Below are 10,828 nucleotides of genomic sequence, written 5' to 3' on the forward strand. Positions count from 1 at the left end.
CAACTCTAATTTACCAAAACCTTCCTGATGATGTTGGCATCTGGAAAGCAATGTCTGAACTAATTAAGTCAAATTGATGGGATTTGGTGGTGATTGCAAACGATGAGCTCAATCAGTGCTATACTGAAAGAGCAAAAAATCAGCCTCCTCTTTGCATGTTCATTCAAATGTCAAAGGTAGAAGAGTTATCCCACTATTGGGTTATTCCTCAAGTGTTCAATTATCTGTTTCGTGACTTTATATTATTGAAGGCAAATCCTTGTCAGCCAACAACTTGTGCACAAATGATTTCTAGTTTTGAGGTTTGACACTGTGATGATTTGCTTGCTGATTCCAAAGATAAAGCCCCCCTTCATTATTTGTGGAATGACTCACATAAATTTAACCCATGCTACTGTACCTAGTGTTTTTTGGTATGTTCAAATGTGCAAGGACATAGATCTGTTACAAACCCATGGTACAATAATCACTAGTAAATGAGCCCGCGCTTTGCTGCGGGGTTTTTTTTATGACTAATCGGAAAGTGGTAATTTGTTTTGAGGTATTCTTCCAAGAAGTCGTAGTTTGGTATTCAAATTTCAGGCTCTAGCTTCTGCATCAAGGTGAAGAAAGAAACAAATGAAAGAAGACTTGTATTCCAAACTTGGAAGTGTACTGGGATATGGTATGATACCCTTAAAAAAAATTCATATCAAACCTCATACTACAAACATTCAACTTTAACTCGTATCATATTTACAAATGCTAGCTAGAATGATCTCAGATTCTCAAGGAACGTGTTTATTTGAGCAAACTCTGTTACTGCAATCGTTACTTAAACTACCTAAAACCTGGTGAGCGGTGAGCCTTTTTGAAGGACCTTCACAGAGCATTCCTCGAATCAAATCATTAGCTAATTCAGCGATGCCATCCCAGGGATCAGATGGGAACCTCAGATGAGTTGTCCTTTGACAAAGAGTTTATTGTTAGAAAAAGAATTTATCGCAGACTTGGTAGGGTAAATAAAGCTAGTAACTAAATTTAATCATAATTACCTCTTTGAGTTGTATTAGTAATTTGCTTTTAAATTCTGAAACAGATTTCCTTTGTGCAGTCTAGTGAATGGCCTAAAAACGAACATATAAGTATCTCATATCAAATATGAAGAGGAAGACGGAATTACAGGCATAGTAATTATAAGAAGAAAGGATGTCCAGATCAGGAACCAAATCAAAATAAAACAATAACAATAGAAAATCAAAATATGACATGTATAATGCAGGATTCGAGTTTCTCTTTTTGTCTTTTGAGTTTGAGATATCTCAACTGTCTTTCAATATGCTCCTGATCAAGCAGAGGTTTAGTTATTGCTCTGTTTGTTCCATTGGTACCAAATGATATAGAGGAATCAAGCCCAATTGCATACATCTAATTCAAGCACAACATTTAAATTTCAAAGAAAAGATCCAAATTTACCAACCATACCTCAAAAGAGTAAACTTAGTAGTAGCAAGTTTGAAATTTTGAGCAGGAAATGTGCAGTAAAGTGTCAAAAGAGGCGGGTTTTCCCAATTCTTGAATATAAGCAACCCCCAAGCAGCTATTACAGGAAAAACCACAGATCAGACTTTCAAAGCTTAAAGACATACAGAAAGATAAGTACTAACAACAACAATAATCAATGAAGGCGTTTTCTTCATTGAAAGATTAAATTTTATAAGACTTTCAAGCAGGGTACTATAGTTTGAATTACAAACTAAATACAATTGATAAACTGCAAAGTTTCCATCTTCGATATAAACTGCAAAGTTTCCATCTTCGATAAAATCCATGCGATAAAATTTAAATGTGTTCTTTATGGAATCAAGCTCAAAAAGAATTCAAATGTTCTATGTTTTCGGTGATAAACAGATTAGCATTGGATATGTAATAGCCATAGAAATTAAAGCGACTACATGAGAGCACATGCATTTACAAAGCATTTACAAATCACAATTTCAACAAAGGCCAAGTTTATCAGTATTCAAAGCATTGTACCATGCATCGAGAACAGAAGCCAATATCCATCAGGTGTGTGTGCATGTTGTGAGATACCAAATTGCTCTTTCATTTTGTGAGGGGTAAAAGAAGCCGTGTGATATTGGATGTTCAGTGTGGTAAACTGCTCTTGGAGCTTAATCGTGTCTTGCGACCTGGAGGTTACTTTGTGTGGTCTGCAACTCTAATTTACCAAAACCTTCCTGATGATGTTGGCATCTGGAAAGCAATGTCTGAACTAATTAAGTCAAATTGATGGGATTTGGTGGTGATTGCAAACGATGAGCTCAATCAGTGCTATACTGAAAGAGCAAAAAATCAGCCTCCTCTTTGCATGTTCATTCAAATGTCAAAGGTAGAAGAGTTATCCCACTATTGGGTTATTCCTCAAGTGTTCAATTATCTGTTTCGTGACTTTATATTATTGAAGGCAAATCCTTGTCAGCCAACAACTTGTGCACAAATGATTTCTAGTTTTGAGGTTTGACACTGTGATGATTTGCTTGCTGATTCCAAAGATAAAGCCCCCCTTCATTATTTGTGGAATGACTCACATAAATTTAACCCATGCTACTGTACCTAGTGTTTTTTGGTATGTTCAAATGTGCAAGGACATAGATCTGTTACAAACCCATGGTACAATAATCACTAGTAAATGAGCCCGCGCTTTGCTGCGGGGTTTTTTTTATGACTAATCGGAAAGTGGTAATTTGTTTTGAGGTATTCTTCCAAGAAGTCGTAGTTTGGTATTCAAATTTCAGGCTCTAGCTTCTGCATCAAGGTGAAGAAAGAAACAAATGAAAGAAGACTTGTATTCCAAACTTGGAAGTGTACTGGGATATGGTATGATACCCTTAAAAAAAATTCATATCAAACCTCATACTACAAACATTCAACTTTAACTCGTATCATATTTACAAATGCTAGCTAGAATGATCTCAGATTCTCAAGGAACGTGTTTATTTGAGCAAACTCTGTTACTGCAATCGTTACTTAAACTACCTAAAACCTGGTGAGCGGTGAGCCTTTTTGAAGGACCTTCACAGAGCATTCCTCGAATCAAATCATTAGCTAATTCAGCGATGCCATCCCAGGGATCAGATGGGAACCTCAGATGAGTTGTCCTTTGACAAAGAGTTTATTGTTAGAAAAAGAATTTATCGCAGACTTGGTAGGGTAAATAAAGCTAGTAACTAAATTTAATCATAATTACCTCTTTGAGTTGTATTAGTAATTTGCTTTTAAATTCTGAAACAGATTTCCTTTGTGCAGTCTAGTGAATGGCCTAAAAACGAACATATAAGTATCTCATATCAAATATGAAGAGGAAGACGGAATTACAGGCATAGTAATTATAAGAAGAAAGGATGTCCAGATCAGGAACCAAATCAAAATAAAACAATAACAATAGAAAATCAAAATATGACATGTATAATGCAGGATTCGAGTTTCTCTTTTTGTCTTTTGAGTTTGAGATATCTCAACTGTCTTTCAATATGCTCCTGATCAAGCAGAGGTTTAGTTATTGCTCTGTTTGTTCCATTGGTACCAAATGATATAGAGGAATCAAGCCCAATTGCATACATCTAATTCAAGCACAACATTTAAATTTCAAAGAAAAGATCCAAATTTACCAACCATACCTCAAAAGAGTAAACTTAGTAGTAGCAAGTTTGAAATTTTGAGCAGGAAATGTGCAGTAAAGTGTCAAAAGAGGCGGGTTTTCCCAATTCTTGAATATAAGCAACCCCCAAGCAGCTATTACAGGAAAAACCACAGATCAGACTTTCAAAGCTTAAAGACATACAGAAAGATAAGTACTAACAACAACAATAATCAATGAAGGCGTTTTCTTCATTGAAAGATTAAATTTTATAAGACTTTCAAGCAGGGTACTATAGTTTGAATTACAAACTAAATACAATTGATAAACTGCAAAGTTTCCATCTTCGATATAAACTGCAAAGTTTCCATCTTCGATAAAATCCATGCGATAAAATTTAAATGTGTTCTTTATGGAATCAAGCTCAAAAAGAATTCAAATGTTCTATGTTTTCGGTGATAAACAGATTAGCATTGGATATGTAATAGCCATAGAAATTAAAGCGACTACATGAGAGCACATGCATTTACAAAGCATTTACAAATCACAATTTCAACAAAGGCCAAGTTTATCAGTATTCAAAGCATTGTACCATGCATCGAGAACAGAAGCCAATATCCATCAGGTGTGTGTGCATGTTGTGAGATACCAAATTGGCTGTGAAATTTAATCCCTTTACCCCCCCCCCCCCCCCCCTTTTTTTTGTGAATGTGTTGAATGAGAAACATAAAGAAAGGAGAAAAGTCGTTGAATTAATTTGGGGAAATAACGAATCAAATAAGGCTTTCTAGCTTACAATGGCCAAAATGACATTGAATATGAAGTCTAGAAACAAAACCTTTTTCAATGTATGTTATAACACTGGTCTAGCAGATTATCATCCCCCTCTTCCTTTTCTCTGAGTTATCTTAACTTTTCATATATGTGAAACTTAACATTTGTGTTAAAAAATAATAATAATAATAATAATAATAATAATAATAATAATAATAATTCTTGATGATGAATTTGAATTTTTGATGATGAAAAACGCTGAATCAAATGATGCATTTAAGTAGGCAAACCGATACACAATTTACTAAGTAAGAAAATATTTTACTAATGGAAAGTTGGAAACCAATGACAATTTACTAAATGATAACAAAGATAAGTGAGATTGAAAACCTGTTCTATTTGTTTCCAGCCCAACCCTTTTCCCTGAGAGTCTCCAAAATTTTGGATCTTGGAACTGTTGAAAAGTTAAACCCAGGCTGCAAAACGAAACCAAATCGCATACATTGAGAATTGAAAGATCAATAGCAATCAATACCAACCAATCTGATTGAAAATCACAAAGTAAATCCATGAAATCAAGTGAGCCACCATCTAATGTAACATAAAATTCAGAGACAAATAACTCAATGAAAACCACAATCCGACATAACCGAAGAACACCCAAATCTTACCAAGAAAAGAAACCCAATTCTTATTTTGCTTTTGCTGAAAATAAAAGCTCTTCTTTTGCTGAAAACTCCTTCCCAAAGTGGATCCAAATATTCGCACCCACCTCTTCCCAACCAAACCAACACCGATTAGTCTGATCATGAGAAGAAGAAAGAATGAGAAGAAGGTTCTTACCATAAGATTTCTACATAGCCTACAATCAATTCCAAGGTTGGAAACTCAGAACAAAAACAAAGGCAAGAAACCCAAAACCCAGACTTCTATTTAGAATGAAATCGTTGAAATCAAAACATAAAAAAGATCGGGACATTAACGAAAAAAACTGGTAAAAGAGAAAAAGGGAGAAAACGGATTGCTACCTAAAAACCCTCTACCTCTCTTGGATGCTTCTCACGTTTCTGAGCTGTTTCGTCTCTGCTGATTTCAATTTCTATGCTCTCGCTGCTTTTATGTCCGTCTATGTGATGTTAGGATCTGATTTCGGAAGTGGAAGAGTTGATGTCGGTGTAGAGATGTTGTAGCTGCAGATAGATACTTCCAGAAAGAGGAAAGAGCAGTATGAATCTGCTAGTGTCAGAGACGTAATTTAAGAAAATATAGAAGGCAAAAGCGTCACTTTAAATCGGGCTCTTAGGAACAGTGATTAGGAACAGTAACTGACGTTTGGTATATAGTAAATTACAATTGAAATGAGCGTCCTTTCTGAGAATATAATTAAAGCAATTTTTCAGCCAAGAAGTTTTTCTATTGATGAAGCTATTGATTTCTTCAGATCAATTTTGCTTTCTCATATTTGAGGTACTATTCTTGTCCAGTTGTTCTAGTGACTACAATTGCCATTCAATCTATTGGGCACTTAATTTTCCATGCTTGCTTGCTGTTGATTCCTGAACATATATAAAAGTAATATTGGCAAGAGCACTTCATTTTTCAAATTACCATCTTTTAGTCTATTGGCACAACAGTTTCTCTTAAAGCATATCTTGGATTATTCCCAGCTGTGCTATTTGAAAATACAGAAAGTCTTGCGTGGAGCAGCCGCACCACGTGGCGGTGCGACTATCCAATCAGTGCCCAGTAGGGGGATATTTTGGGTATTTCACTTTTAAAAAGCAGGGGTAGTTTCGAAATAAGACAAAAAAAAATTGGTGTGTGATTGGTCAGGTACCACGTGTCTGGTACGCCTGACGTACGCAACAATTTTTCTTGAAAATATCTCACATCACTCCCACTGGGGCATTTGCTACCACACTTGTTTTTTATTTTGGTGAAGACATGCGCATTACCAACTCAGATTCACAGATGGCTCACTATAACATGTGTTCGCTGCACACAAAGGTAATATCACTACAATCTCACACCACTTATACATGGGCATATTACATAGTTTCTTCTTACTGTGATCTTATGTTTGTCTTGAGAAACTTCAAGGACAACAGTGTACAAAATTTTGAGGGAGCTATTTCTATATGGGGTGGTTTATTTATTTATTTTTTTTTTTTTTGAAATAAAGGGTCGGTGCGGCTACCCTCAAGCCTTGATTAATGAAACTGTCTAATATAAGGAGGGGACATTGAGCCTAAAGCCCTAATTACAATAAACATCTAGAGAACATCTTGAAATACTGTCATGAGTCTCTACTAAAAAAATGTATTCAACTAGGCACCAACTAGCAAAGAGCGCTCTACTGGCGACTCTATTTGCTTTGACGTAGTGGTGACATAACAAATAGATAACTCGATATGTAACCCGATTACAACGTAGCATAATTACCATACGCACAGCTTTCCCACTATGTTGCCACTGGAAAATAAATCCAATGACACCTAGTTTCACCTTGCCACTAGAAGGTAACGACCATTTGACTAAGCAAGAAACTCGTCGCCTACCTAGAGCAGACAAGGCACACCAGGTCCATAAACCAGCAGGAAGCCCATCTTGTCCTACCAACCTATGGCAGAGACTTATTATAAACAATAAACAAGCAACAAAATAACAATTATTATTCAAACAACTCAATCCAATAGCCTAGTAGTAAGGGCCCAACACCCTAAGCCCGGGCCCACTTCCAAACTCCCCAAAGAATGCCTGAGCCGTAGACCTCCAAACATGCCACTAGTTCCGCCGCCAGCGAGCTGCAATCCAATCCTGCCCCCAACTCCGTTGCCCATGAATCGGCACCATCAACCTCGGATCACCACGCTGCCTACCAGTGATCTCACCTGAAATCGGAGGCCGCATCTCAAGGTGTGACAGATCCCTTTCAGGATCGCCTCTGCCACGAGAACGAAGCCCTAACCACATCATATATCCGATCTGCTGTAATGACGTCTGATCCCGCCGCCGGTTAGCAACACCCTTACTCTGTTTTGTACCCATGCTCGCCCACGACCAGATATGGCCAGATCATAATAGATCTGTCCGCTCCAACACCCATCTCCTATCCACCCCTCTTGGACCACGCCTAAGCCAAAGAGCCCCTCCAGTGCGAACAGAAACCTCACAGGCCCGTCCGACGACAGCGCTCCAAGGACGTGCCGCCGGACGGAGCATCAACCTTTCACAAAGACACCAGCAAGTGGGGCGCGTTCTTCAGACTCTTTTTTCCTCCTCGGTGTTTAACTATTGAAATCCTACATAGGGTGGTTCTGAACACAAGAATGAAACAAAGATTATGTTGCATGTGCCTCAAGTTCAACGTAAAATGGATGTTCTTAAGATCTTGCACTTCCTTTGCACACCTGTAGTTAATATTGCGAGTCAGGAGGCGTCTGGTGCTATTGAAGCATATCACGTAGAGTTGAAAGTGAAATTGTTTGATGATTCACATCTTGGAGCACCCCAAAGAGTTGATTCGTTAGTACACAAGTTGACAACAAAGCTGCACTTAGGCTACTGGCTGGATCGATATGCTGATAAATGTGATTCTTTTCAAAACGTCAATGAAGAATGTATTGCTTCTAAGTTTTGGCACAGGGCACTGCAAATTTTTGATCCTGCTGTTACCTTGGATTATAAAAGCCATCTCTTTGCCAAGGTTTCAAGCCAGAAGAACAGTAACATTATACATCTAGTGTGGATTCCTAGATCAGAATTTTCCATTTGTGACTATGTGTGGTCGATGTAAGGAAACACTTGCAAGCATGCCACCAAAGTTAATATGATCTGTGAAAGTCATCAAGGTTGGCCCTTATGCACTTATCACTACAGCAGTTTTTGAAATTTTTGAAATTTCACGTTTGGTTATCTCTTCAATTTCTGTGAAGACTTGCAAACCGCATGTGTCCACTAGGCAACAGTATTTTGGAGGTCTTGTTAATGAGTATGAGGAGCACTTTGAAGAGATTAAAGCTTCAGGGATATTGTCCAACGTCATGTGCTATTGCATGATGCTTCTTGTTTATGCAAAGATTGACAGGTGGGATGTTGCCGCTAGGTTGCTGAATGAGATGCTCACAAATAGGGTATCAAATATTCATCAAGTGATGAAGCAGATGATCAAGGGAGACTATGATGGCAACTCTAACTGGCAGATGGTGGAGTATGTTTTTGACAAACTAAAATTTGGAGAATGTGTGCTGGGAATGAGGTTCTACAACATTCTAATAGAAGCATTTTGGTGGTTGGGTCAGAAACAACTGAGCTTTGCATATTTACTTCAAGTCACTTCTTCTTTTTCTTTCCTCCTTCAGGCACAAAAACATCATCCACCGATGTTGATGGTGTTCGGTATAAGGGCACCAGTTCAGATGCAACAAGTAGGACAATTGCTGTGACACATGCTCTTTCTATAAGAAGCTTTTACTCTTTCTACTCACTGGCTATTACTATACCAATACTCTTGGTAAGCATACAGATACAAGAGCTACTATAACCTCCGGTTTATAGTGTTCTTTACCAAGGCATGAGGACATGCCTTCTTTTTTGAGAGGGGGGGGGGGGGGGAGGATTGTTATGATCACAATGTGGAGATCATTCCTTCAACTTAGACTCCTTTTGTGTACCAACCCAATAGTTATGCATGAGCCCATAAGTACTGAACTGATTTAGAGTAGCCCATTTACAATTGTGGTCCTGGTACACGTGTTGATATACTGTAGTATGAAGGACAATATCATCTAGTTTATACTCTATATTCCAGCCATTTTGAGGCATCGATGAATATGAATGAATCTTAATTTCCTTTATTTTCCTGCATTATTTACTTTTCCCATTTCCGATCCTAACATAAAGCTTCGTCGACAATGGATGTCGGGAGACCACCATATGCCCGTCGGCGGAATCTCGGCTTTTGCTGAGATCGATTCATCCTTTTCGGCCTCGTCAGAATGACACCATTGCTAAGACTAGGACTAGCACCTCCTTATCTACCCACCTATAAAGCTCTGAAGTCCCGCACAACTCAGAACGACCTCACATGCAGCACGCGCCGCTGCTGGCACTTATGACACCCTAGCACTGCCGCCGGGTTTCTAGGCCGACAGTATTAGGTAATTTTCATGCCCCCCTCTATGGCTAAAGCTTCTGGTATGAGTAGAATGAAATCCCTAATTAGTGTGTTTTTGAATTTAGAGTATTGGAGGATTATGAATCTGCGATATGAAGCTTTGGAGAAGATAGGAGCTAGTAGGACAATTTCGATAAAAAGTCGTATAAGGTGAGGACCGTAAACTCTATCCTGGATGTGAAATTGGTTGAGTGTTCAATATTGATCGTATTGTTGTTCTGCTAGAGGTTCGAATAGGTTGATAGTGGTGAAGTACAACCATGTTAAATCGACTGCTAGTCTAGAAATGAAGAATGGTAAGGGCCTGGGTTTGGTGATCTCATAATGTTGTAGTTAATCAGAATATTGAGTTGATGGTGATATTGATATGTTGCTGAATGGAATGGGATTGATACGAAACTATCCTTGGTTGATTTGAAATATGAAAGAGGCTAATGTTGGGTTTGTTATGAATAAGAGTAGTTTGTTCAAGGCTGTAAGCAATGACATGAATGTCTATAACTATCATTCCGGATACTATGATTGTAAGAAAAGAAGTGAGTTGGTTATTGATAACGAAAGTGTAAATTGGTCAAGTTCATAAGAAATTGGTATCCGAAATGAAGTTATATTGATTAATGATTATTGGACTGATCTTATTAAGAAATACGCTTAGTAAATACTTTGACGATTAAAAAGGAAGTTAGGAAAAACTAAGGTGTACCAAGAAATTAGAAGGTCTAACGAGTTGACCTAAAATCTAATTACGGATATTGCTTTGTTAGATTCTTCATGTCCCGAAAATTGAGAGAAATTTATTTAATGCAATGTTCGGGAATGAAAATTGTCATTTATTTTCTTAAAGTGAAAAGGTTAAAGAAATGAAGGTCAAAGTGCTATGTATGATTATCATATCCTAAATGGTTCAAATACCATATCATTTGGATTATTTGGGAATGGATAATGAATTTTATCTATTAAAGGATAATTCATTGGACTTCAAAGAAATTAAATCAAACTTTGGTTGTTCGGTTAATACGCTATAATAATGTGAAGTTACTCATTAGTTTGAATTTATTTCAAAGGACTTGATCGTGTGCACATGGAAGTGAACAAAGGAATTCAATTGGAAAAAGGGTTGTTGGAAGAATTGTCGAGTCATTTACTGGGGATCGGAAGTGCCCTAGATGCTGAAGTGCTTGCGTTCCTTGAGGCTATGAAGGTTGCCAAACTAAGGTACAGTCAGACTCTTTGGCGGTGGTAAGATACTTCGATAATCC

At 37.6% G+C, this 10,828-nt stretch overlaps 2 long non-coding RNA genes across 4 annotated transcripts; both read right to left on the minus strand.

Annotated features, from left to right (window-relative positions):
* Window positions 1–506: 506 nt before the first annotated feature.
* Window positions 507–1,755, minus strand: LOC133723618 (uncharacterized). The gene is made up of 3 exons (XR_009853151.1): window positions 1,465–1,755; window positions 1,035–1,106; window positions 507–945 (listed from the first exon to the last, which is right to left on the minus strand). It is a non-coding gene; the product is annotated as an uncharacterized LOC133723618 (long non-coding RNA).
* Window positions 1,756–2,729: 974 nt separating this feature from the next.
* On the minus strand, window positions 2,730–5,696 carry LOC133722198 (uncharacterized). Of its 3 annotated transcripts, none has more exons than XR_009852541.1 (6): window positions 5,422–5,696; window positions 5,065–5,255; window positions 4,784–4,869; window positions 3,660–3,774; window positions 3,230–3,301; window positions 2,730–3,140 (listed from the first exon to the last, which is right to left on the minus strand). It is a non-coding gene; the product is annotated as an uncharacterized LOC133722198 (long non-coding RNA). The 3 variants fall into 3 exon arrangements; XR_009852540.1 differs by having other exon boundaries at window positions 2,734–3,140; window positions 5,065–5,195; window positions 5,437–5,693; XR_009852539.1 differs by having other exon boundaries at window positions 2,738–3,140; window positions 5,065–5,195; window positions 5,422–5,691.
* Window positions 5,697–10,828: the final 5,132 nt, after the last annotated feature.

This window comes from Rosa rugosa, chromosome 7, assembly GCF_958449725.1.
Source record: "Rosa rugosa chromosome 7, drRosRugo1.1, whole genome shotgun sequence".
NCBI lineage: Eukaryota > Viridiplantae > Streptophyta > Magnoliopsida > Rosales > Rosaceae > Rosa > Rosa rugosa.